The sequence below is a fragment of the Alosa pseudoharengus genome, unplaced genomic scaffold, assembly GCF_046254945.1.
Source record: "Alosa pseudoharengus isolate Yale_2024_CS ecotype anadromous, Long Island Sound unplaced genomic scaffold, YU_APseudo_1.1 YU_APseudo_1.1_scf_21, whole genome shotgun sequence".
In the NCBI taxonomy this organism is placed as follows: domain Eukaryota; kingdom Metazoa; phylum Chordata; class Actinopteri; order Clupeiformes; family Clupeidae; genus Alosa; species Alosa pseudoharengus.
Genome location: NW_027468674.1, coordinates 1,298,346 through 1,325,845, shown reverse-complemented (window position 1 = coordinate 1,325,845; position 27,500 = coordinate 1,298,346). Strand labels below are relative to the sequence as shown.

The window sequence follows — 27,500 nt, the reverse complement described above, 5'->3', positions numbered from 1 at the left end:
TTTGGTATGTGTGCTTGCCTCCATACTAGAGCTTGATAATGTACTTTTCTAATATGCCATTGAGCAGCATCACTTGCTGGTGGTAGAGCCTCCGATCCTCGACATCTAGAAAACAGAGTGGCTCTGTCATAGTGTTGTAACGATACCAAAATTATGACTTCGATACAATACCTGCCATAAATACCTGCCATAAATATGTTGATACTCAATATTGAAATGATATCCAAATCCTAAAATATCTGGAAAAAGAAAGGAAGCAGGCAGTGTATTGAGTCATTTGTGTTGAATTTGGTGCACTTTTGGTCAATTCTGGGTTGACCAAAGGAGAGGAGTTTTAAACTTCCTACATAATTATTATTTTTGTAGTCAATAAAATAGTAGTTTGTGTGTAATTAAGTCCTTTATTGTTTGTTATAGCTCATTTATATTGTGTGATGTTTTGGCAATAAATGACCTTTAAATAGCCAAAGTAGGCTAGATCAAGGTCAGTGTTCAAATTACTGCATACCAATCACTTAATGCTATGCAGAAGAGCCTAATCTTTAGGTCATCTGATGTAGGATACCCTAGGCCTTCCTGTGTTTATGGGATTTATTTGACAGTTGCAAAGGGAAAAAAGTAAAGATAGTCTGTTCTGTAGTTCTGTGCTCCCAGTGTTATTTAATAAGTACGTTTCAACCACTCTTTGGGTCTTAATCAGATAGGCCTACACCATTATTACTTTACATTACATTACATTTGGCTGACACATTTTTAACTAACAAACAATTCTCTCAACAATTTTAGGACAATTTAAAAACGTTAGAGTACAGTAAGAATAAGTGCATCAGAGAGTGCTGTTTTTAAACAGTTGAGTGTCAGTTCAAGACGGCTGGTAAGTGCTAGGATCAGCAATACTTGTTGTAAGTGGTGCTATGAAAGGAGATGTTCTCTAAAGAGCTGGGTCTTGAGGAGTTTTTTGAAAATGGAGAGGGATGACCCTGCCCTTGTAGGAACTGGCAGTGTGTTCCACCAATGAGGAACAACAGATGAGAAAAGTTTGGATTGGCCTGAGTGTATCTGTTGCAATATCTGTGTGCATTCCTACATTAGGTCTATTTCTTTGATAGTCAACATCATTTGCTACCACATAACAAATACCAATTAACAATAGAAATGTTTCTTACAAACTTTCCTGCATACTTCTTAAATGTGTTGCAGTCAGATGGGTGTCCTAAAGTCATAACTAGATCTTGAGCATCTATTACCAGTGTTGAATGAGCAGTTTTTGCAGTGATCACTACTGGACATTCCACATTGCTAGACAACACTTGAGTGAGGATAGACTTATTTCCACTTCACAAATAACCATCACTATCTGCAATAGCTACAGTACAGGGACATTAATCAGTTCATAGCTGAGGATTTGGCCTAGGTCCACTTCCCTTTCAGAATCATATGCAGTAATGATGCACTGGAGAATGTTTGTTTTTGTTGCACTATAAAGGATATCTTGTCTAATTTTTTTGCAAATAATGCAATCTCCATAGCACTCTTCAGCAACCCTCAAATATGCACACTCTTCCATTTTTTTGCATGGCTGGAATTTGAATGATAGGAAAGAGCACCAGTGAGATGTTTTAACTAGGCAAGCACAGTCGCCTTTACAGTAAAATAAAATACAGTGTAAATCCTCTGTAGAACTGACAACTGTTCATAATAGTTAGTGACAAAGTACTTTCTACAGAAAAATTAGCAGTCACCTACTATTCTATCAATTTATTATCAAGGAATCTATTTTGCTTCTAAACGTCATACTGAATTTTAGCAATTATTTCAATTTATATTTTAATTTTAGCTTATTTTCATTTGCTACTTGAGTCATTGGGGTAATTCCTGTCCTGTCCTACAACATATATGATACATAAAGAGTATATTAATGCCTTATTTTTTGCAATACCTATGATGTCTGATGGCAAAACCAAAAAGTATGTGAATTATGCTAATTATGCTAATTAGCAAGCTTAAAACTCAAAATTGAGCTTGGTAAACAAAATCTTTGAATTCAGCACCCTCAAATTGTGTGAAATAGCCCCTTTACCGACTTTTCCTCAAATTTGCCAACAGGACTTTTTCTGAACGTTTGTTAGCTATCTGCTCTCCCTCTAATATGACCGCCGCTTCGCTGCGCTGCGTGCTGTCCCGACAGCACGAACCGGACCCTGACGCGCAGCTGAGGGGTCTTGATCTGCCCTATTTTCCGATAATGACCGGTGTTCTATACATTATCCCGCTTATAACACGGTTACTTGCCAAAACAAAACAATAAACTCCCCATGATATGACTCTTTAGCCTACATAGCCTATTTGCTACCGTTTCATCATGGCTTTTGCTGAGAAACAAATAGTTCGCAACAGCACACGCTGAACTTGAATCAAACAATCTTTAGAACACAGCTGATCAACCGTCTGCTTTCACTTTTGAATGAAGTTCCAATCCTTGCGTAGTGATAAGAAAGACGTGAAATAGAAGCACGAAACCCATTTTCCTTGACAGCGGTCTGTTATACTTAGCAACGGTCTGTTATCGACAATTAGCAGACCACAGAATGTTGGGAAGGCCCATTCAAGTGAATGGAGCATTCTGCAGCTTTATGAAGAGCCGTGTAATAAAGATTTCAATAATATTCAAACAAATGGTTAATCCGATAATTATCGCTATTAAATCTAAAATTGAAAATAGAGTTTTCACTCCAGTTTTGTTTTCTTTTTTCGGTTTCATTCATCCAAAAAATTAGTTTCTTTCCGTTTTTTTTTTTTTTGTTCTTTCTAATCCCTGGTCATGGGCACAGATAGAGGTACAGGTGAGTTAAAACAGGTGAGTCACTCGTATGGGTGAGTTAAAACAGGTGAGTCACTCGTATGGGTGAGTTAAAACAGGTGAGGGTCACTCGTATGGGTGATATAAAACAGGTGAGTCACTCGTATGGGTGAGTTAAAACAGGTGAGGGTCACTCGTATGGGTGAGTTAAAACAGGTGAGTCACTCGTATGGGTGATTTAAAACAGGTGAGTCACAGGTGAGGGTGATTTAAAACAGGTGAGGGTCACTCGTATGGGTGATTTAAAACAGGTGAGGGTCACTCGTATGGGTGGGTAGTGAGGCTCTTGGGGTTCTATGGGTTCTATGGGTGGGTAGTGAGGTTCTTGGGGTTCTATGGGTGGGTAGTGAGGCTCTTGGGGTTCTATGGGTTCTATGGGTGGGTAGTGAGGCTCTTGGGGTTCTATGGGGGTCTTTCATTATTTTTCTCTCAGGTCTTTTCTGATGGTTCTGCGATCTTGATCAAACCATTAGTCCCTTTAACATCCTCTGAGCTTTAACAGCTACATGTCTATGGCACCATCATAGACCTGACACACACACACACACACACATGTACATACATACACACACACACACACATGTACATACACACTCACACACACTCACACATGTACATACACACACACACACTCACACACACACTCACACACACACACACACACACACACACACACACACTCACACATGTACATACTGACATTTGCACTATTATTATATTGACTGTCTACTGTATGCACAATTGCACAATTTCAACCCATTTCTTCACTGTATGTGCCTTCTTATTTACTTTTTATATTGTTTAATTGAATGTTATGTTTTTGTCTGTGGACCTAATTGGTAAAATGTCTTGTCTCCACCGTGGGATAGTGGGAAACATAATTTCGATCTCTTTGTATGTCTTGACATGTGAAGAAATTGACAATAAAGCAGACTTTGACTTTGACATACACACACACACACTCACACATGTACATACACACACACATTCACACACACACTCACACATGTACATATACACACACACACACACACACACACAGACTAACACACACACACTCACACACACACACACACTCACACATGTACATACACACACACACACTCACACATGTACATACACACACACACACAGACTAACACACACACACACACACACACACTAACACATACACACACACACACCATCTACATTTTGATGGTTAAACGGTTTACGAGTTCCCCTTTTGTCCTGAAAGCTTAAAGAACAAAAACACATTGATTTGGTCTGAGAGTGGAGATTGCTGTCTGGACTTACTGTCACACAGTCACCCCCCCTCCATCTCTCTCTCCATCTCTTCCACTCTCTCTCTCTCTCTGCCCCTCATTCTCCCTCTTTCTCTCCATCTCTCTCTCTCTCCCTCCATCTCTCTCTCTCTCTGCCCCTCTCTCATCTCTCCCTCTCCATCTCTCTCTCCATCACTCCATCTTTCCCCTCTCTCCCTCCCTCTCCTGCTCTCCATCTCTCTCTCTCTCTGCCCCTCTCTCTCCATCTCTCTCTCATCTCTCCCTCTCTCTCTCTCATCTCTCTCTCTCTCCATCTCTCCATCTATCCCACGATCCTCAGCAGAAGTGACCACAAATGAGCTGTCTCCCATGGCAACCGCACCTCCGGAGCTCCACGCACCTTAAACCCCGACAGATTAAGACAAAGGGCTGCACTCTGTGTGTGTGTGTGTGTGAGTGTGTGTGTATGTGTGTGAGTGTGTGTGTGTGTGAGTGTGTGTGTGTCAGTGTTGCCAACTATTTCAAATGAAAAGTAGCTAAAGCCTAGCCTGGTGTTACCATCCTACGTACTTCCGGCCAAAATTTTATTTCAGCCTCGCACGTAGTCTGGCCCAACCGACAGCATGCGGTTCGCGTACGACCGCGCCAATCAGCGAACAGTTGAGTGATGACGCGGAACTTGCCTGCCGAGTTGCTTGTAGTCCAACGAAGCTTGTAGTTCAACAGCACAGCAACAATGGCGACGGAGGAAGAGACGCTAGAAGCTATCCGCGAAGTAGTCTCAACTCTCGAGGGCATTACGCAATTAAAGCAGGAACAAGAGGCTTGTCTTGTCAATTTTATAAATGGCAAGGACGTCTTATAACTCTCCTTCCAACTGGCTTTGGGAAAAGTTTGATTTATCAGATGGTGATAGCTAAACCTAAACGCACAAGTGTACTACATGCATCACTACTTATCATGTTTTCAAATAAACGTTTGCTGCTCGTTATTTTCCCCCCTACTCTCAAATTACCTTAACAAAATCAATGCGGCATAGGCCTACTTAAGGAACGGAATGTTAGCTACTAGCTACCCTACCCTACCGAGCGGGGCTCAAGGCGAGGCGGTGTGTCTTGACGTGAGCTAGCCGGTTACCGAGCGGAGCTCAAGATAAGGCTGCTGTGATTGTGCTTGACTGGGACTAGCGGTTACTGAACTGGGCTCAAGGTAAACCGCTCCGTGTTTGTGTTTGACAGAGGCTAGCCTGTGGCCGAGCTGGGCTCCAGACGAGGCTACCGTGCTTGTGGACAGTAACGTTAGCCAGTCACCGAGCGTGGCTCAAGGTAGGCTGCGTTGTTTTATGCCGAGGCAAGCTCTAGGTTAAAATAACACGTAGGTCGTCAGTACAATCCAACTTATCCGAGAGTGTAGTCTGAACAACCCGTGGAGAACAAAGTAAGCTCCGACGAAGTCACCGGGCTGCATAGAACAACAATCGTCTGATAAGCGGCGAGAAGAGATAAGAGGGAAAACTGGCGTGTGACAAGAGCTGATATAATCTCGGCGACGTGACGCTTTTGGTATACAACTCTCGGTCTGTGGCTGGCGCAAGTTAGAGATATATCCACTACGAAGAGACTGCCCTAGCGGTCAGGTAGCCTGCATACTAGCCAGCGGTCTGTTTACTACTGAGAGCAGAAGAGCCTGAAGCAGAAATGGTAAGCGTAAAAGCCTGAACTCCGGCGCACAGCACACGTCATTACCAAACGTTGCTGATTGGTTAAGGGAACTCCAATGATTTTAAACCTCAAAATAAGCATCCGCCCATTACGGAGACAGATTATTATTACTTTGTTCCAGACTGTATGACGAAGAGAAACGTAGTCACAGGCGGTAAGGACCAGGCTAGCTAAAGCCAGCTCCAAAAGTCGCTAAATGTCGCTAGATGACGTCACGCACTAATTTGCATATTAATTACGTCAGCACGTCGTGCCCCCCCCCCCCCCCCCCCCCCCCAACAAAAAAAAAAAAAAAAAAAAAAAACGGTGATGGCCCTTTAATTCCCTTTTACTGTTTGCTTTTCTCCTACTCATATAGGCAACTTTAAGAGCCTAGTTTAAATACATTTGATTTAATATAGCCTACTTGTATATTTATTGATACACTTTACTTTCTGTAGCCTATCATCTAGACTACACTAGAGCATCAGGTGGCTGAAAAGCAGTCATTTCCAACCTATTCACTGCTGCATCTGCTTTGCACTGCTTGAAGTCTGATTATAATGTGACCATAGGGTAGCCTACACGCAATACCCTCACGGCTATATTTTGGATATATTCAGGCTACATAATATAGGCTTAAAGGAGACATATTATACCTCTTTTTAAACAAGTTAGAATAGGTCTATGGGCTATACAAAACATGTTCATAAAGTTTTTTGCACAAAATCAATCTCACATAAAGAGATCTCTGCAGCCTCTATTCTTGCCAGCTTCAGTCCCTTTCAGAATGAGCCGTTTTAGGGCTCCGTCACTCTTATGCAAATAAGCTACTGCTGGCCACGCCCACCTGTCAGATGACCACGCCCACCTGTCAGATGTTTACGCTGCTTGTTTTCTTCACGTGAAAACCTCCACCGCTCGTGTGAAAATGACGGATTACAGAGGCGCACTCCAGCCCAACATGTTCGACCCAGAGTCTGACCCAGATCAAGATGAAGCGGAGCCACCTGCAGAAACACCTCCACGAATGCTGCAAGCAGTTGCTGAATGGTTTGTTAACTTTTTAAATCAATGTATTTATCCTCCATCTGTGCTACGTGTCATATTAGGCTTGGCTATTAGCCTTTACCCTTTTCAGCCTGTTACGAAGTAAACGTAATGTAATTTTTCGTGATATAAAGCCAGTCTTTGTACAATATTTAACATTTGCTTGCATTTAAATACTTCACTAGATTCACAGCACTTGATTAGCTTTTATTATTATTATTTTAATTATTATATAGGTGTGCGTGTGGAAATTGTTGGGCAATGCCAACTGAGGCAGAGTATATGCTGCCAGGAGATTACACAGGTAACTTTTCTAAGCTACAGAAAGGCCTGTAGATATGTCACCGTGTTACTAACTTATTTACAAATGAGCTAGCGAGTATGCCATATTACTCACTCATTTACGAATAATGCTAGCGACTGTACTAGCATAGCACTCACCTTACCTTACCATTATAGATCACACGTCTGCAGCAGCTGGAGGAGATCCCTCAATGCATAATTGATCATCCATGTTTATACCCGGTGTGCCTGAATGTTTATTCTCTTCAGAACGCACTGAACATATACAGAGCTGACCATGGGGCCTTACGGCTACGGGGAATAGAGCAGTACGTGTTATTTATTAGGCTACTTATTAGTTTTTCCCAGTGTTCATGAGAAGTGACAGGCTACCGTTTTTATCAGCAAAAGCAGATGCTAGTCTATGTTCATAGGTCACTAATGGCCTTACACACCAACACATGCCCCAATTGTTGTTTTCTTTCTTTTTATGTATGGCTATTGTCTGCAAATTCAGCAGGTATCAAACATACACACATAAGACATTACAAAATATATTTATTACACAAAACAGAAATAAAACATCATATTTCCTTGAAATATGACAATTGCACTTTGCATTTTTGACAAAACTGACAGATTATGTAACCTGCTAACTAATGCAATGTTTTTTTAGTCGTTACAGATAGCTTGCCCACAGGAGCTTTGTCATTTGGTGTTGGGGTTTCCTTGGACGCAGAATAAGGGTCGTCAATCCGTCACATGTGGTCCTGCGTGTTCGTCGGGAGTTTCCTGACAGCCAAGGACAATACGTGGGCTTCAAACTTCCTCCCCTGGATTGAAGCGAGAAACGTAGTTGGCGATCACCTCCTCCTTCTCTGGGTGCTCAAACTCTGAGGACAGGTCCGGAGGAATGCTTATATTCAGGAGTTCCTCCCTGTATGCTTCTGGGTCCATAAAGACCTCCCCCATGATGAAGCCCATCAAGTGTTCCACATACCCTGTGCAATATTTCACAAACACTTCTGTAACTATGTACATAGTTTGTAAAGTATTTCATTGTACATTTATTTATTGTTTTGTTCATTGTAAAAGACACCATAGTGCAATAGCATGCAAAATGAACAGATCTTTTAATGTTGGTCAATAAAAAAATATGTAACTTACGGAATGTTGTCTCGGTTTTGATGGGTTTCACCCTGCACTCTCCCTTCCTGTACTTTGGGAAATGCATCCTGTAGAGAGGGTCCCCAGAGGATGAGGTGGCCTGGTCTCGTGCAGCATCCTCATTGTAATGCAGAGCAGCCAGGTAGAGTCTTGCGCAGTAAAGAGAAAACCAAACATGAAAATAATGGCATGCACATAATATGTATCATTACCATCTGTGCAATCGAAGTTCCCGTTACCTGCAAAGCATCCCAAGGAAAGGAAACACCACATTTTTTGGAGCAAATTGCAAGATCACACTGTGAAATGACTCTAATGATGAGGTCTGGTGGTGGGGGCTAAGCTTAGCAATGTCCTTGAGGACTCTTTTGGCACTCAGCACCTTCTCCAGCTGGTAGAACGCTGGAGTTCCTACAACAGACAAAAAACATTGTTGTTCTATCACAAAACCATGATATGCCAACAGTTGCAATGGGCCAATATAACCAAATTAGTTGAATCCATATGACTGACTTCCAATACACTAGTTCTGATTGTCAACTATAAAGGACTTGTACAATGTGTTTGAAGTGATTTCCTATACATAACAAAAGATACCTGTTGTCAGCCATTTGTTCTTGTCGCGGGTTTTGCGAACTGGATGCAGACAGGCTGGGAAATTGGAGTCCTCGTGGGTGTGGACGTCCCGGACATGGTTGAGGATGGACTATAACATGCCGCATGTCTAATATCTAATTTTCAGATAGAAAGATGGAAGTTGTTGAAAGGCAGCTTTTTCTATAATTCTAGAAAGAAAATGCTATTTAGCAATTGTTCAGGCCAGTGTTGTCAAGTTTTGTCTTTTTTAGGAGGGGGTGGACTATTGCATGTTTAAAATGACTTGGTTCTTGGCCAGAGATAAGAGATGAGCTGAGAATACAGGGAGGATGGAGGGACCAACACATTCATATATGTTAATCACAAATAATAATAATAATAGTAAAACATCTTTTTCCATGTGCCAGACGTCATAGTACTGGTTGATGCCAGCTTCCCTCAGGAACTTTTGTATCTGCGGGTGTCGGTCTGTCACTATACAGTCAAGGGTCACCTTGCGCCCGTTCAACAATGCAAGGCTTCTCTTCAGGCCCTCCTTCTCCATGTGGTAGCTACCGCCTACCTCGTTGCTCTATGAAAACAAATCAGATGCATGTGTCCATACGTAGCAGGTGCCACATGGGCAAATAAAAGCTTCTTACAGTATAATTCATTCCCACTCACCTGGACCAACTGAACATCAATCACGGTGTTGGTTTTCAGGTCCATCACGGTGTAGCTACCAAATTTCTCGGAGTGGCCTTTGAAAACATTTACATAGTAATATAGTTTATATAGTAAAAAGTAACCTAAGGCACGTCATTACATAGTAATTGTTGTACTTCACATATTCAAATACCTGGAGAGTCAGCCCTCATGTCGCCACCAATTATGCCATTTTCCCTACTAAGGCGGAGCAGCATGTCATCCTGAGAGGCCTTCCATTTGGTGAGAATGGCAGGTTCAATATAGGTGCGCGCATGCCGACGAAAGGTGTCGTAAAGGAACACTTGCTTGCACACAGGACACACCTTGAACAGCTCCATGATGCAGGTCTCGTAAACTATATATTTACTCACTTCATGGATTGGAGTAGATGGCATACCTCTGTAAATGAATAAATAAAGAAATAAAACGCAACAAGTGATGGTACATAACACATGAAAACTCACACATGATGACATCTGAGTTACTCACGAAATATCTGTTGACGCAGTCAACGCGGTGTCAGAGTCAGCCGGATCATAAGTGGCATCCAGCCCGTGAGAAGCCACCATTGAAGGGCTCCCCTCAAGATCTAGTTCTCCCTCCTCCTCCACCTCCTCCAGACGAGGTCTCTTTATAGGTGTTGACATTAAAAAAGGCGGCGGGGCAGTGAGGGGAACAGTGGACGTGCCAACACCACAGTCTTTGCTGGACACAGTAGCCTGGATACCTTGAACAGATATGTTTTATTGGGTACAAACAAATGACAATAAGTTACTGAGGTAACAGCTAGAGGCTTAACCTTATCAGAAACATTTGTGAGAGATCATACTTTGTACCTTCACTTCTGAAGTGAGGCTGAAGAGTCTGCAGAGAGAGCTGTGTACCAACAGTACGTTTCAGAATCTCTGGGTGATCTGTTTGACAACCAATTTCTCTTGTTGCCGGAAACTGTGAAGTGCAAGCCTGTAGGAGGAAAGAGAAGAGGGATGAGAGCAGAGAGATGAGTAACATTTTCATACATTGCATGGGTACAGTACAACAATTTATGCTCAAATTCTGACAAAAAGCTTGCATTCAGCAGCTACAAAGCCTAAAGACTGATAAAAAGTATAGCTTCTTGAGGTCTTGAATTTCATCTTATCAGAATTTCATCTTATCAGAGCATACACTCATCAGGCATAAAAAAAAAAAAGGTTTGGTTCCTGTTGGTTGTCAGTTGAGGCCATGGGTCGGTAGGGAATTTTTTTTTTTTTCCAGTGGCAGTAAGGGATAGGTAGAAAATCAATCCCACCAGGATTTCGCGAGGTTTTTTGAGACTGTTGCGACCTAAAATGCCTGGATGGAAGTTGCGGTGATTTTAGCTGTTTCTTGTGGAGAAATTGCGGGAGGAAGTGAAAATTGAAAAAATAGTTTACATTTAGGGCAATTAAGGTTAGTAAGACCAAAATCACACTGATAATCTTGATGCTTATTAAAAAGGATAATCAAAGGTAAACAGTAAGGATTACAGAAAATCAAAGTAGGCCTACTTTATTTGTGAAAATGCTTTGACTGAGGTCATTCACAAAGCATTATAGTAGAACTGTCCAAAAAAGACAGTCACCTAAAGAGATGGCATCATGTCATATGTTTCAATCAGTGTTGCGCGGTCTGCCCGAAATTAAGCGGTCGCCCGCGGATGACCGCGGTCACCCGCGGTTATGAGTCATAAACAAAATATTTTAATGATATTCGGGTCATTTGCGGGCGGGTCAGTTAAAATTAATTAAATATATATGTTCTACAAATAGGCCTACTTAAAATATCACGAGAAAGCTAGCATCAATACAGTAAAGCATCAATACAGTAAAGTCAACAGTAAAGAAGCAAGACGCGAGTTAAAATAATAAAGACACCCCTTCAGGAAAAGCGATATAGGCTATGGTTATGGTCTAGGCCTACTTCTTGCGTGTCAAATCACCCAGTGGCGGGCAGGTCACCCTCTCCCAAAAAATCTGAAAAAAATCACAGGTGTTTGTAGACCAAACCTATGCATAAATCTTAAATAGTATATCTGTATCACTAATGGTTCCAAAACTACAGCCCTTTGAAGTTTCATGTCATTTTAAGCATCGTGGTGAACAATCCTTTTTGTTCAACTTCCAACATTATTGGCTCTTTTGGTATTTCACACACATTAGTGAAACTATGTGAATAGAAGTACATTTTCCTGTTGAATTAAACAATCCAATCAAATCAGGTGTATCTCGTGTAATTTCCCCTCTGCAAAGCTCTGAAAATGGCTATAAATTCATTATGTGAAAAAACATCACCACCTTTGAGGGCTTGTCATTCAAAAAGTATGTGACACAAATTCATCAGATTTTTTTCCCACTCATGTATGGATTATAAGGTCATGTCCATGCATTAACTTTGGTTGTTAACATTATCACATTGTCAGAGCATTTTTATTAAATTGGGCTTGATTATCAAACAGCCCGTTTTCATCTTCTCATTTCACCACGTGGACAGTTAACAGGATTTTTTTTAATTTACCATATATCATTCTGTATGTGAGGATCATCTGCCCAAAATGTGGGCTTGTTGCTGAGTTTCTTCATTGAGATAAGATTTTTTACAAATATTGTCTATAAATCCACTGAATTTGTACTTTATCTGCAGTACCACTTGTCTCACCACATGTGGTGCTCTTTTAATACAATGGAAGTCAATGGAAGAGTAAGAGTATCTTGTTTGCTGCATATATCCAATCTAAACACACAGTTTATGGTTCATATGGTTCAAGTAAAAAGGGGTTTCTAAAATTCAGTGCATTGTCAGATGCAGAAAAATCAATACTAAAGATTTATCATCTTTTTACAAATGCCTCTTGGATCCACGAGTCCTCAAACCTTGTTATGAATACTTGTGATGGAAACACACATGGTCATCTTCATCAAGTGAAATACCTTGATGAACTGAATTTTAGAAACCCATTGTTTGATTGTTTGTTAAAGCACTGATCTCCATCTTGATGCTCTTTGTCTATGTATCACAGAGGACTGCATCCCAAGCATGACGATGAATATAGACTTTGCCTAACCAGCTGGCTAGAAATTATTAAAGTGCTCACATAGGCACTGATAGGTTGAAGCTGGTGTAGAAAACTCATTACAAAGATGGTAATTATGCTAAATGCTGCACTTGCTGCATGTATGATGACCAGTCAGTCTTATGTGTGTATAATTTACTTGATCAGTTTATTTTCTCTAAATAAGATTTATGTATGAGTAGTATGTTGTTCATATTGCAATAATTATTTGGACCAATTCAACTATGAACCATAAACTGTGTGTTTAGATTGGATATGTGCAGCAAACAAGTGACTCTCTTACTCTTCCATTGACTTCCATTGTATTAAAAGAGCACCACATGTGGTGCAAAGTGGTACTGCAGATCCAGTACAAATTCAGTGGATTTATAGAAAATATTTAAAACAAATCTTATCTCAATGAAGAAACTCAGCAACAAGCCCAAATTTTGGGCAGATGATCCTCACATACAGAATGATATATGGTAAAATTAAAAAAAATCCTGTTAACTGTCCACGTGGTGAAATGAGAAGATGAAAACAGGCTTTTTGAAAATCAAGCCCAATTTAAAAAAAATGCTCTGAAAATATGAAAATGATAACAACCAAAGTTATTGCATGGACAGGACCTTATAATACATATATTTGTAGGAAAAAAATCTGATGAATTTGTGTCACATACTTTTTGAATGAGAAGCCCTCAAAGGTGATGATGTCTTTTCACATTATGAATTTATAGCCATTTTCAGAGCTTTGCAGAGGGGAAAGTATACAAGATACGTCTGATCCGATTGGATATTTTAATTCAACAGGAAAATGTACTTCTATTCACATAGTTTCACTAATGTGTGTGAAATACCAAAAGAGCCAATAATGTTGGAAGTTGACCAAAAAGGATTGTTCACCACAATGCTTAAAATGACTTGAAGTTTCAAAGGGCTGTAGTTTTGCAACGATTAGTTATACAGATATACTATTTAAGATCTATGCATGGATTTGGTCTACAAACACCTGTGATTTTTTTCAGATTTTTTCGGAGAGGGTCACCTGCCAAATTGCGCTGAAATTGGGTGATTTCACACGGAATGACCCCATATCTTTTTAATAATTCATAGTCTGTGGCCTGCATAATTACTAATAGCCAAGTAAGTATCTAGTAATTTCATATTGATTTAAACTATTTGACTACACTTCTGTTTAATGTCATTACATTGGTGGTGTACGTCTAATTGACTGCCTGCCCCTTTAAGGACGTGAGAGTAGCCTAAGTACATTTCTGAGTGGTATTGGAAGGCTTGCATCTCACTGTGTAAATCACTTTTTCATCATTTACGAGTGTAAATCACTTTTTGCATAGTGCATTACGATATGTGGATGCAATTGGGAATGTCTTTTATGTCATTAGTTAAAATAAATGTTAAAAAAAACAACTCGAATGAAATCATTATTGGATCATAGAAGAGGTAAATGTCTTGCAATTTTATTAATTTCTATGATTTTGGTAGCACTACTCAAACTAAGCCCACAAGCTAGCAAACATGACATAAGCTAAAAGGACATGTCCAGGTAAACGTTTGCCAATGGGTTGCATAGCCTACTCAAAAATCAGTAAACCAAGTAGGCCTTAATTAACTTACTTTCATAGCCTAGGTAGGTTAGCAACACCAGGTTGAGAGATGCAAGTAAGCAGATCATTAACGTTAGCCTTCTATTTATTGTCATCAAAACTGTAGAGGAACGAACACGTTAGGGCAGTCTTTGGTGTCATATGCAAAAGGTGCAGAAGTAAGTGTGCCATCTGGCTCAATATTCTGCGCGAGGGACTGTTGTGGTAGGTGAAATTTCACGGTGAAACTACGATGATTGGTCAAATTTGCGAAAAAGTTGCGGTGTTTGGACAAAATTGCGAGTGCCTTGGTAAGTGACGAAAACAATCGTCTTCGTGAACAGCTGTGCATAGGCTACTTTGTAAAAGAGAGAATACGCTCATCCCTATACATAACGCAAGGGGTAATTAATGTAATTATAGTTCGCCTTTTATTTGTGGATTTATTTAATATATTTAGTGTTATTTCTTCCCCAAGCTCATAAAATAAATTTGGGTCGCACATAAATTGACAGGGTCGGTCGGAAACCGGAACCCAAGAATTTTTTTTTTTATGCCTCAGTCATATTGTTTCACCATGAGTACCAATTGTGACAAACCCTTGTACATGAATTCTAGAGTACAGGAAATGCACGTTTACTTTGAGCTAAAAACTGAGGCTACAACTTCTTGCACTATGTCGGTAATATATCTCTCTTTATTTACAACAGCAAACATTAGCCTAGACTAAGAGGCCACCTTCATTGTAGATAACATGACCATATCTAGCTCATCATCAGTAAGGACAAAACGACTACAAATTGTGACAAACCCTGCATCTTAAATGAAATAGAGCTATAGGGGAAATGTGCAGGCTACAATATGAGGCTACAATAGCTAACATTAGCTTATACTAAGGGCTTTTAGCTGTCGGTCGCCTCCATTGTGGATAACATGACAATATTTAATGGAGGTCTAGCTTCTAGACAACATTTTAACAATCATTACTTTCAGATATTATTGACTGGGATTGTCAAATATGACTCGATCGGCTGTGTGCTGCATTTGCAATTTGGAATGGAGAAAATGCTCACTCCAAGCAGATGCAGGGCTAACGTTAGCCGTAATGTTTGCGTTAGCTTGTGCTAAATGGCAAAACACAAACAGCCTAACGTTAGTTCATGCTTAACTGCGATAGAAACACAAAAGTCATTATTTGAAAGTACTTACATGTCACTTACAACACGGACAGTAGGTACAGATCCCTCTGTCAAACGGAGTTTGATGGCTAATCCCGCAGTGTACTGTCCTAAGTTTTCAAAGCAGTCTGCCTTGAAGTGGTTCGCACACACCACAAGATTTTTGCCGACTGTTGCTGGAACATGGCCATCGAAAATGAAGTGGAGCCACTCGGTTCTTCTGTCGTCTTTGGCTGGGAGAAAGTGCAAGGATTTGTGTTGTTCTGTGCAGCCAACAACACAACACTTCATGTGTGACTTGCTCTTGCTTGTAGTCATTGCGCTTGGTGTCCGTGCTCGTTAAACCAGCAAACTAATGGCGGATCTTCAACTAATCGAGTGGGTGGGGCTATGTGGGGGTTGAGAGGTGAGGGGTGGCGCCAGGGTGGTTCTATGCAAATTCCCTTATTTTGACGTCAGTATAAGGGAGCCATTCAAATGGCTCATAGAAGCCTATAGACCTCTCCAGAATATATCCCGCCTCCTAACTTCCGTATCCATCCAACTTCCGGGCGTGGATTGTCTATGGGAAATAACATGGCGTTTTGAAAGATCGTACCTGTCAAACTCTGTAAGTGACAAAGTAGAAAAAGCTGCTGGGCCGATTGGCCTACACACTTCTGCCATCTATTTTCCACTGGATTTTTTGATTTTCGGTGGCGTTTGAGTAGTATAGTCTATAGTATACTATTTAAACGGCACCGACAATCAAAAAATCCAGTGGAAACTATATGGCAGAAGTGTGTAGGCCAATCTGCCCACCGGCTTTTTCAACTTCGCTACCTACAGATGTTTTACCGGTATGATATTTCGAAACGCCATGTTATTCCCCATAGACAATCCACGCCCGGAAGTTGGATGGATACGGAAGTTACGGAGGCGGGACTTATTCTGGAGAGGTCTATGATTCCTGACACCAAAATCGTTCAACTGACTCACAGAAAACGGATGGATGGCTTTTTTGCACGCGTGGAGTGTTGTTAGGAGCAGTAGAGACCCAAATGGAGGTACAAAAGGATGCAAAAAGTGAAATTTGCATAATATGTCCCCTTTAAATGTCACTTGGACAGACCGATAGATTTTTTCTTTTTTTTACTCAGCCGACAGTCCTGCATCAACTTGCATTAACAACATTGAAGCTAGGCCTACATAGCCTAAACGAATGCTATAAGTTGTTCTATGTATGTTCGATTAACTATCTGCTTTGCTTGTGAATGAAGTTGTAGCCTACTTCCTTTGTTCAATTGTTGAACGATGCTGGCAAGCGTGTCCCTGTTTCCCTGTCATCATGTCATTGCTCTCGTCTCGTTGACTCTCTTGTTGTAATTTCACCCGTAGTTGCTGCACCTTCCAATGAGCGTTGTCTGAGCTTAGATCTATAGAACATCTACTTCCTTGTAATAAAATAGGCGGATACTATATAGGCCAGTCATTCCTTTTATAATCATGGGGCAACGCTTTGGGCAAATTCGCGATGTACAGTAATTCACTAACGAAACAGGCATGAGAGGGGAGATTTTCTGACGTTTCAACAACCAAACAGAGTTTGCCATCTTTGTGAGAAGATTCTCACGCTTTGAGCTGCTGCTGCAGTCAGCCTGGGCAAACCGAAGGATAACGCAAAGAGAAAACAAAAGTCGCCAGACACGCGAAAAAGTCGCCAGATTTGTTGTCAGTCGCTAGATACACTTTTCAGTCACCAGAGACGGCCAAAAATCGCTAAATCTAGCAACAAAGTCGCTAAATTGGCAACACTGGTGTGTGTGTGAGTGTATGTGTGTGTGTGTGTGTGTGTGTGTGCGAGTGTGTGTGCGTGTGTGGGTAAACCCAATCAGACGATTCCTCCCGCTACCCTATACCCAATTCCAGCGATAGGCCAGCCATTTGATATTGTTGTGTGTGTATGTGTGTGTGTGTGTGCCAGCAATTTGATCATGTTATTGTTGATATCGCTGGTCCACTCACACGGTCAAGGAATGGATATCAATATTTATTAACAATGATGTGTGTTGCTACATGTTTTCCAGAGGCTGTTCCTCTTAGAAAACTCACTGCTAAGACCCTAATGATGGAACTCCTAAAGTTCTTCTCTGTATTTCGTCTGCCAAAGATCATTCTGACTGACCGCGGGTCAAATTTTATGTCAACGTTGCATTCAACATAATGTCTCCAGTGCCTGTCATCCTGAGAGCCAGGGGGCGCTGGAGCGGTATCACCAAGCGCTGACGAGCATGTTGCGTGGAGTCTGGTAAAGATTGGGCATGTAGTCCATTGGTTGCGTGGAGTCTGGTAAAGATTGGGCATGTAGTCCATTGGTTGCGTGGAATCTGGTAAAGATTGGGCATGTAGTCCATTGGTTGCGTGGAGTCTGGTAAAGATTGGGCATGTAGTCCATTGGTTGCGTGGAGTCTGGTAAAGATTGGGCATGTAGTCCATTGGTTGCGTGGAGTCTGGTAAAGATTGGGCAGATGTAGTCCATTGGTTGTGTGGAGTCTGGTAAAGATTGGGCATGTAGGCCATTGGTTGCGTGGAGTCTGGTAAAGATTGGGCATGTAGTCCATTGGTTGCGTGGAGTCTGGTTAAGATTGGGCATGTAGGCCATTGGTTGCGTGGAGTCTGGTGAAGATTGGGCATGTAGTCCATTGGTTGGTTGGAGTCTGGTAAAGATTGGGCAGATGTAGTCCATTGGTTGCGTGGAGTCTGGTAAAGATTGGGCATGTAGTCAATTGGTTGGTTGGAGTCTGGTAAAGATTGGGCATGTAGTCCATTGGTTGGTTGGAGTCTGGTAAAGATTGGGCAGATGTAGTCCATTGGTTGGAGTCTGGTAAAGATTGGGCATGTAGGCCATTGGTTGGAGTCTGGTAAAGATTGGGCAGATGTAGTCCATTGGTTGGTTGGAGTGTGGTAAAGATTGGGCAGATGTAGTCCATTGGTTGGAGTCTGGTAAAGATTGGGCATGTAGTCCATTGGTTGCGTGGAGTCTGGTAAAGATTGGGCATGTAGGCCATTGGTTGCGTGGAGTCTGGTAAAGATTGGGCATGTAGTCCATTGGTTGCGTGGAGTCTGGTAAAGATTGGGCATGTAGGCCATTGGTTGCGTGGAGTCTGGTAAAGATTGGGCATGTAGTCCATTGGTTTCGTGGAGTCTGGTAAAGATTGGGCAGATGTAGTCCATTGGTTGCGTGGAGTCTGGTAAAGATTGGGCATGTAGGCCATTGGTTGCGTGGAGTCTGGTAAAGATTGGGCATGTAGTCCATTGGTTGCGTGGAGTCTGGTAAAGATTGGGCATGTAGGCCATTGGTTGGAGTCTGGTAAAGATTGGGCAGATGTAGTCCATTGGTTGGTTGGAATCTGGTAAAGATTGGGCAGATGTAGTCCATTGGTTGGTTGGAGTCTGGTAAAGATTGGGCAGATGTAGTCCATTGGTTGTTTGGAGTCTGGTAAAGATTGGGCAGATGTAGTCCATTAGTTGGAGTCTGGTGAAGATTGGGCATATGTAGTCCATTGGTTGAAGTCTGGTAAAGATTGGGCAGATGTAGTCCATTGGCAGTGTTGGGAAGAATACTTTTAAAATGTAATCAGTTACAGAATACAGAATACATGCCCTAAAATGTAATTTGTAACGTATTCCGTTACATTACTCCATCTAAGTACCGTATTCTAAATACTTGGATTACATAAGCGCTGTTTTACATTTTATCAAGTGGGAAATCAAGCTGCTATTTCCGTTTGTAAGACCCACAGGCGATGTCAGCAAAAAACCCACAACTTAACCTTATCGGATAAACTGAAACATTATACATTTTGTTAATGCACAAGATCATCTCACAGAAATATTAGAATTTCAGTTCAAAAATCCCAGAAATTCATATGAGAAGGATTCTAAAAGTAACCCTTTAAAATGGCCAAAGTAACTGTATTCTGAATACCACTCATTGAAAATGTAACTGTAACTAAATACAGTTACTCATATTTTGTATTCTGAATACGTAATCCCGAATACATGTATTCAGTTACTTCCCAACATTGTCCATTGGTTGGTTGGAGTCTGGTAAAGTTTGGGCAGATATAGTCCATTGGTTGCTTTTCGCCTGCAGAGAGGTGATGCAGGAATCACCTGGTTTTAGTCCAGCGGATCTTGTATTCGCACACACTCCACGAGTCCCTTTGGCCGTACTGAAAGATCAGTTTTAGTCTAGCAGGGGCCGTATTACAGAAACTTCCTATCTTAAGTCCTAAGTTAAGATAGGAGAAAGTGTAAGATAGGATAGGATTTTTCTCAATTTGGTATTACAGAAACATATCCTATCTTAATTTAGGAATCCTATCTTATCTCAGGTTAAGATATCCTAAGTACAGTGGGCAGTGCTTCGACTTGGCCAGCTTCCCTCACTGTCCGCGCACGGGATCACGCGACTTTAATTTGTATTTTTCCAGTGACGCTGCAACGACGCTGCAACAACCCAAACAACCGGCAGATGTCTCAAGTGAGCAGGGTGTCTTGTAAAAAGAAATGGAGCCTGGAAAACCCTACACAGACTTCACTACAGACTTTAGCAGACTGGTTTAGAAATAATTTAATAGCCAGAAATATGCCTGCCCTGCCCTAATAAAGAAATATTTGGTTAACTGCGAGTGAATCCCGTTTGCAGCCGTAGAAGAAACGCAGGACAAATTAAACATTCTGGTTTTCTCTGAGTGCAACGATGATAGACAGACATCATTTGGACAAAATATAGAGCATATTAACCTCCATTGCTCAGCCAAATGCCTTCCTGTTACGTCCTGTTATCACTGAGTTACAGGCGATAAACGATTTTTGATGGTCACAAGTTTACTTCATTAGCGTTTATTTTTTTGATTATTAAAGAGTGTTTCTCATTTAAAGGCTTGACCTCGTGCTTATTCAGTAGAGCATTTAGTGCTCTCCCCAATCCCAGATGTTCACATTGCATGTTTGTTTGTAATGGATGCAACCGCGAGATACGCTTGTCATAGGCGCCGATACCGTGGGTGCTCCGTCGCTCGAGCACCCACGGAAAACATCGAGCACCCACATGTGCCAGCTTACAGTCCCGGCTAAATTTAGATTAATTTAAAATCAAACATCGCAGTTAATGTTAAATTCAGCATCTCTCTTAATGTGATTGGCTATGTTGCTGTCAATCCCCTACTCCATATACTAACCACCAATGAGAGCGTCTCTCGTATGAAAATTCCTGACATCTCCCACCTGAAGAATTAACGCAAGGCTTTGTCGGGTCTTCAGCCCCGAATGTTTAAAATGTATATAGCCCTGAATATCATTTTAAAAGTAGTCTGACAAAGCTTATTGTTTTGTGACACAGCTAAACACTGGTACCTCATAGCACGTCTATAACATAGCCCAGGTGGTCGCAACTCACAAAAGTAAAGCAGATATAAAGAACTCACGCAAATCTAGCCTACAACACGCAGACATCTTTATGCGCAGGGGAGAGAGAGCGCGCGCACAGGGGCTTTATGATTGTTGGCTTCTGATGGTATCTTGCTAATTCACTGAACTGCATTAGGTGACACAAATGGTATTGCCTTCATCTTATAACTCCTTGTCTGAGCGACTACCAGGCCTATGGTTTTGAAAAGTCAGATGTTCCCTGACAAAGACATTCGAAAATTAAGAATGTTTATTGACTTGAAAAATACGCTAATTTTTGCAAACTCCCTTCATCCAAACTTTGAAGACATCACGGTCTGGTGCGCTATGTAGATCGTTTCTCGTACCATTTAATTTCTCTGAATTTAGGTCTACTAGGCCTACAATAACGTCATCACCAAATACATCTTTTATTTTTAGTTGATCAACCACAAAGAGTAGCATAGGCCTACTGTGCACAGTGCACTGACGACTGTAGCAGTCCAAGGTAACCAGTTGTTGTAGATGAAGGGCAACCACTTGTTTCAGATAGCCTGGACAACATGTTACCTGGGTGTTGCCTACGTTATTAATTGATTGTAGCCTACAATAGTTAATTGTATCGCGTAACATATTAGTTGGCTCAAAGACTAGGGAATCAGGCTGGAGAGAGTCACGGGTGTGTTGCTTTTGCGGGATCAAAACCAGTTTAATGCTAGTTTTCAAAACATATATTTTTTACATGTCTTTTGTCCGAGTGGCTGTAATGTAGCTGAGCGCTCATGGCGTATGAAAAGCGACTTCAAACCGCCTAAAACAACTTGTTTGTGAATGTCTGACAACTGCTGAAGCGCATGCACGTGCAAGGAAACCAGTAGGTGGAGAAACCAAAAGGTACACAACACCGGAACGATTTTAAGGCTATTTTGCATAGGCTACTCAATGGTGCTATTTCACACGCATTATAGCGACCCCCACTCACCAGGGTTAGGTGGAAGGTGTTAATAGACGATTGGCGTAGCCTACAGTGGACTAGGGCTGTCAAAATTGCTCAAAAATGACGTTCGAATATCCCCTCTAAAATAAACACATGTATTCGAATATATTGGAATATCTAGGCTATATTATTTGCGCATTATGTCAGTGACGCGCGTCATCTGTTTTTAACTTTCTGTTTTTGCTTGACAGGGGGGATCCCAAGCAGCTTTCAGCCATAAGGCTACTTTGAGAACATTTCCTAATTCACCCGACACTGATATTCAAAATGTTGAAACTATTTCGGCATAGCCTATAAGCAGTTTAATTAAATGTAATGTTAGTTGTAAACAAACGGGCTACTTGGTGAGGCTTGGCCTCACAGATGCGCTCGTGCCTTAAATGGCAATAAAAATCTTCACGATATAGGCCTATTAACTGACCGCCAGATTCACGTTGGCTGGGGAGCAGGGGGGGCCATCAGACATTTGTTCCCAAGGGTCTATGAATTGTTAATCCGGCCCTGCCCCCAACGAACGCAACTTTCCACCTCTGAGACAGCTTAAAAGAAGTCGAGAGGACCCCTAACTCACTAAGACCTACTTACTGTAGGCTGCGCAAACCACAGGCCTTTTTTTTGGGCAAGCCTGCATATTCGAGGCAGGCCTTCTGTTGAAGAATTTTATATAACAGTAATCCTCCTACAGCTGTGGATAGTGTGGCATGCTCACGCTTTATGTCTCCTTCTTGCAAACTAGGCCTATAGCCCAACCATTTACGTCTTCAAAAAATAACAACTTGCCAGATATGCCTTCATGTCTATGGGCTTCATTCAGCATTTTGTTCTTCCACTGCAAATTACTCTTCTACATTTGCTGCCTGCTGCATCCTTTCTGATTGTATTGTTTAGAAAACGTTTGACGTCTTGAGTTAATGCATTAAACATTGTTTGCTGGTAACCAGCCACAAATAGCCTACAGATTCTTGCGTGCGTACATTCTCTATTCTCTCCAAAATGTGCCCGTTCTATAGGCTGGCCAAGTGCGTAATTCTGCGGCATAAAGCAGATGTATTTGTTTATTGTACAGAAAAATAAAAATAACCTGTCAAGCAGTCAATTGACTACATTGCAGTCAATAAGTAGGGCAAATTAATATACGAAACCAAAACGTGGGTCATAGTTGTCTAAGCCTCTGCTGTGAGGCCAAACCCATGAACAAAGACGCATTGATATCTGCAATAGAGTTTTTTTGGCGAAACAAACTCACAGCCGAACATTGCAATAAATACATAGACCATCTGGACAAAGTCATCAACAGAGTCATAGCACTGAAGGGAGAGGCAACTGGCATGTGATCTCCCCACGGGCCAATGGATGTACAAGTTTTCTCCTGTGCCTACGATATTTAATCCAGTGTTTTGTCAAGTTGCAAAATGCTATTCGTTTTAACAAATTTTTATGATAGTATGAAGTACTTTTTGTATAGGCTACTATCTTAATTGCTTTATACTCAATACTTGACCAATGGCTATTGCATCTGTCTATTGAAAGTGAGAATGTGGCAAGTGATCTACTGTGTAGGCTTCATAAAATAAAATAAACAGATTGTTAATGGCCTACAAGCTGATCTGGGGTGCGTTTCCCGTACAACTACGGAGGTTAGTTTTTTTACTAACAGGATGCATCGTTCAACTAACCAACATGTAAGTTACGACTGTTTCCCAAAACTGTCGTACTTACATAGTACTTTGTAAGTTTGGACCATGATAGTTTAAAAACTTCAGTAGTCTGGACTAAGGTGGTTAATGACGTTTAGTAGCACGTGAACGGGCACCTGCACATAATTCTGTGGCGCATTGCGTTAAGGCCGGTGTTACATGTTAACTGGCTGCGTTGATGACGTTTCATGATTGATGACGAATCTTTGACAGATGTGGCCACTTGCAGATTTGTCACTTTCTGATATACTAGAGACACACACAAATATGCATGACATGTTTAAAAGTCAAAATTGTATGTAGCACTACATGCACTGGACCATGAATATGCCACCCAAAAAACAAACATCTAAATAGCATAAATAAACACTATGTGGGTATCGAACCATAAATAAATTGACTTATTTGCTTGGTAATCAGACGTCTGTCCACTTGCGCCACGAACCAGCTGACGACACTCACAGAAATTTACTTTAATTGTATGATTAAAAGAAGTCAGCTAACGTTATTATAATTGTAACAAGTTAACATAGCTGTTCATGTTATCTGGCAACCATGTTATCATGCTACTGTTGCCCAAGCCATTTAGTAGACCTTCAAAGTGGTTAGGTTTTACAAACGTTTCACTGAGGTTAGGATGTGGCCGCCCGCCCCTACCTGAAGTGTCTGTAGAGGCACATGAACGTCAGCAAATAAATCAAATAAAAATGTGTTGCCTAATTGTGTATCTTTTTGTCCAGCCTATTCTTTTAAGAATTCAGTTCATGAAACACAGGCATTGAAACGCACACTGCAATGGGCAGGAGAAGTCTATAACGTGTCCATATTTTACACAAAATTTGCGCACAGGGAGAGTCAAAACTCTCAGGCTTATAGGCTATTAACGTTAATGTTGCTGACATGTAAACATGGGTTTGATGTTTTTTTATACTTTATTTCCCAATTTGTAAGCTGGTGCTTCTCCTGTGGCGCAACAGGTTCATGCCTGTAAATTGCTTTTTCACGCAGTCAACATTGGTTCAATCCTCCCCATCACACGTTTTTTTTATTATTATTTATTTATTTTTAGACCAGCAACGCTTCCTCAATTTAGGCTACAGATAGACTAGGTGGACACAGAGAGCCTGACCAGCAGTCAGTGAAATGTTTGAAAAGTTAACCATGATACTTTGAAGACCTACTGGCTTGGGCAACTAAGACAACACCATCAGCCGTGTTAACTTGCTACAATCATCAGCTGACTTCTTCTAATTGTATAGACTAACTGAAGTAAATTTCACTGACTTATCAGCTGGTTCATGGTGCAAGTACGTAGATAAATGGTTATCATGTGAGAGGTTTCATTTAGGAAGCAGGTTCGATACCCACGTGGAATTATTAGGCTATTTAGTTACTTATTTTTTTTATGGCATATTCATGGTCCAGTGCATGTAGCGTACTACAGACAATTTTGACATTTAAATATGTCATGCATATTTGTATTTGTTCGTCTCCAGTTTCCATCAGAAAGTGACAAATCTGCAAGCGGCCACATCTGTCAAAGAAACGTCATCACTCGTGAAACGTCACCAACGCAGCCAGTTGCCACGGGAGCCAGTTGCCATGTAACACCGGCAGATGACAGCCGCCGTTGCGCAGCAGTTACCAGTCCCCTGTCCAAGAGTTCCAATCTGGGTTACGATTAATATTCACATCGTTGTTTACCTAAGTTTATCTTTTGTGCAGATCATATTATCAAAATCAGAATCAGCCTTCTTGGCCTGGTTTGCGTAAACTAACAAGGAACCCCCCCCCCCCCTCCATGAAAATCAAAGGCTACATATTCTCAACTGACTCGTGAAAGTGAGCACCACCTTATTATCTGAAGGTGTGTGACTTTTACTTATGTGCACATGGCTGCAAATTGACTTTTAATTTATGTATTTTCTGCCTTGGGCATTTTAAAATATGGATGTATGGTGGTTAGAAGTGTACATATCAATTAGAAACCTAAATATATTTATAATTATTAATTTGCAAACAAATAACTGGCGTCAGTGACGTCTTTGACATGAAGATCCCCGGAACTATGCTTCTACTAGCATTCTACCACAGGTCGAGAGGTGTAGTTGTAACTACACAACTTTACGATAGTGGTGGCGAACGTTCGTTGCTACTATGGTTTTGGGAAACACTAACGTAGTGTAACGATGCATTGGACTATGTAAGTTCAAAATATGAATGTAATTCTGCGGCATAAAGCTGATGTATTTGTTTATTGTACAGAAAAATAAAAATGACATGTCAAGCAGTCAATTGACTACATCAGTGTTTCTCAAAGTGTGGTCCGGGGACCACTGGTGGTCCGCAAGCTATCCCAAGTGGTCCGCGAGCAGACGTAGTAAAATATAATATAGATGAGTTGTTTGCAATATTGAACCAACTTGTATGTAAATCCAAACATTTCTGCAACACTGCCTATGTAAGCCATGCCAGTTTAAATCATATGAATTCTCTGACACAATAATACAATCAAAGTGGTTCAGTGAGTAGGCCTATTGTGTAATTTACTATTGAAGTAGGTCTAATTTATTTTATTCTTTTTAGCTAGGTGGTCCGTGAGGCTTTTTTTATTGATTAAGTGGTCCTTGGTCTGAAAAAGTTTGAGAAACACTGGACTACATTGCAGTCAAGAAGTAGGGCAAATTAATTTACGAAACCAAAACGTGGGTCATAGTTGTCTAAGCCTCTATAGCGTAGCCTGATAAAAAAAGTCGCTAGATAGTATTTAATCGCCAACATTGTTTTCTGAAGAAGCCTACCCAAGGCTACAGATTAATTCTGAACAGTTATTTCTCTACTGGCTCAATTATCACACCACTGTTTTGATTTGCGTAGTTGCGTTACCCCCAACACTAACAGTAATGTAGACAGCAAATTTCGATTTTGATTTTCGTTACCACCGTGTAGTCAAGCATTAAGCCATACCCAAGTAGCCTAAATCGAGGTAATGTTTAATTATGCATGATTTATTTTGTTATTGAGTTCGTAGGCTGGGATTCCTCTCGGCAACAATTATGGCCTCCTGCTTTTTCAGAAGGGGCGGCAGGCAGAGCGATGTACAGTGGCAAAGTTACGCACAGTGGCTGAAAGTGGTACTAAAGCTTCACGCAGCTTTACGCCTCGTAATGCGCGACTGAAGTGGTCATTTGAAAGCGATGCCCACTGTAGGCGATCTAGCATCGACGTTCAGCTTTTATGTATGTTACCTAGCAACAGATGAAACTTGTTGTTGTATCACGTCACTTCACAACTGACAGCTAGCAGCTATCATAATGTGGAGTTTATTACCCGTTGGAAACTTGATGTAACGTCGTGCTAATCCACCAATGGCTTTTGCCACCTCTGTTAAAGGAGAATTCCGGTGTGATATTGATCTAGTGTAAACGTATGTCTGGCTCATCTCGGCTTGTCCCCTGCACTCAGAAATCGGGCGCTAGTTATCGGCCTAGCCATGCAAATAAATCACTGTTTTACACCATTTACGAGTCTCAAAGTAGCTCCATACTTCATTGTTAGACTTCCGAGGGCCTTGACATTTAAAACGAGACATTGTGAACAATGGTAGTTTATTTACAAGACGATTTATACAGACAGTAGGCTACCTGCGCTACATGTAACAAAAGAGCTGCCATCTCGCTTATTTGTAACAATTTGACAGTTATGAGAGCTGATGGGTCATCCTAAAGTTAGGACAGTTTATTTAGGATTTTGGTAACTTAGGATATTTCTGTAATACACATGTCCTATCTGGAGTTAAGATAAGAACACTGATTTTAGGATCGGCCGTTCTGTAATGACCAAAGATTCTATAAGATAATATCTTGCTCCGCTCTAGAATCTTTGGTAATGACTTTTTTCCTAAATCCGAT

The 27,500-nt window shown here is 41.1% G+C and overlaps 1 protein-coding gene and 1 long non-coding RNA gene across 2 annotated transcripts in view; one reads left to right on the top strand and one right to left on the bottom strand.

The window, feature by feature from the left end:
- doc2a (double C2-like domains, alpha) overlaps nt 1–27,500 on the top strand; it is a 97,500-nt gene that overhangs the window by 13,209 nt on the left and 56,791 nt on the right. The window lies entirely within an intron of this gene.
- Nucleotides 8,104–9,023, bottom strand: LOC143138356 (uncharacterized). Its single transcript, XR_012990170.1, has 4 exons — nt 8,922–9,023; nt 8,564–8,735; nt 8,325–8,473; nt 8,104–8,158 (listed from the first exon to the last, which is right to left on the bottom strand). It is a non-coding gene; the product is annotated as an uncharacterized LOC143138356 (long non-coding RNA).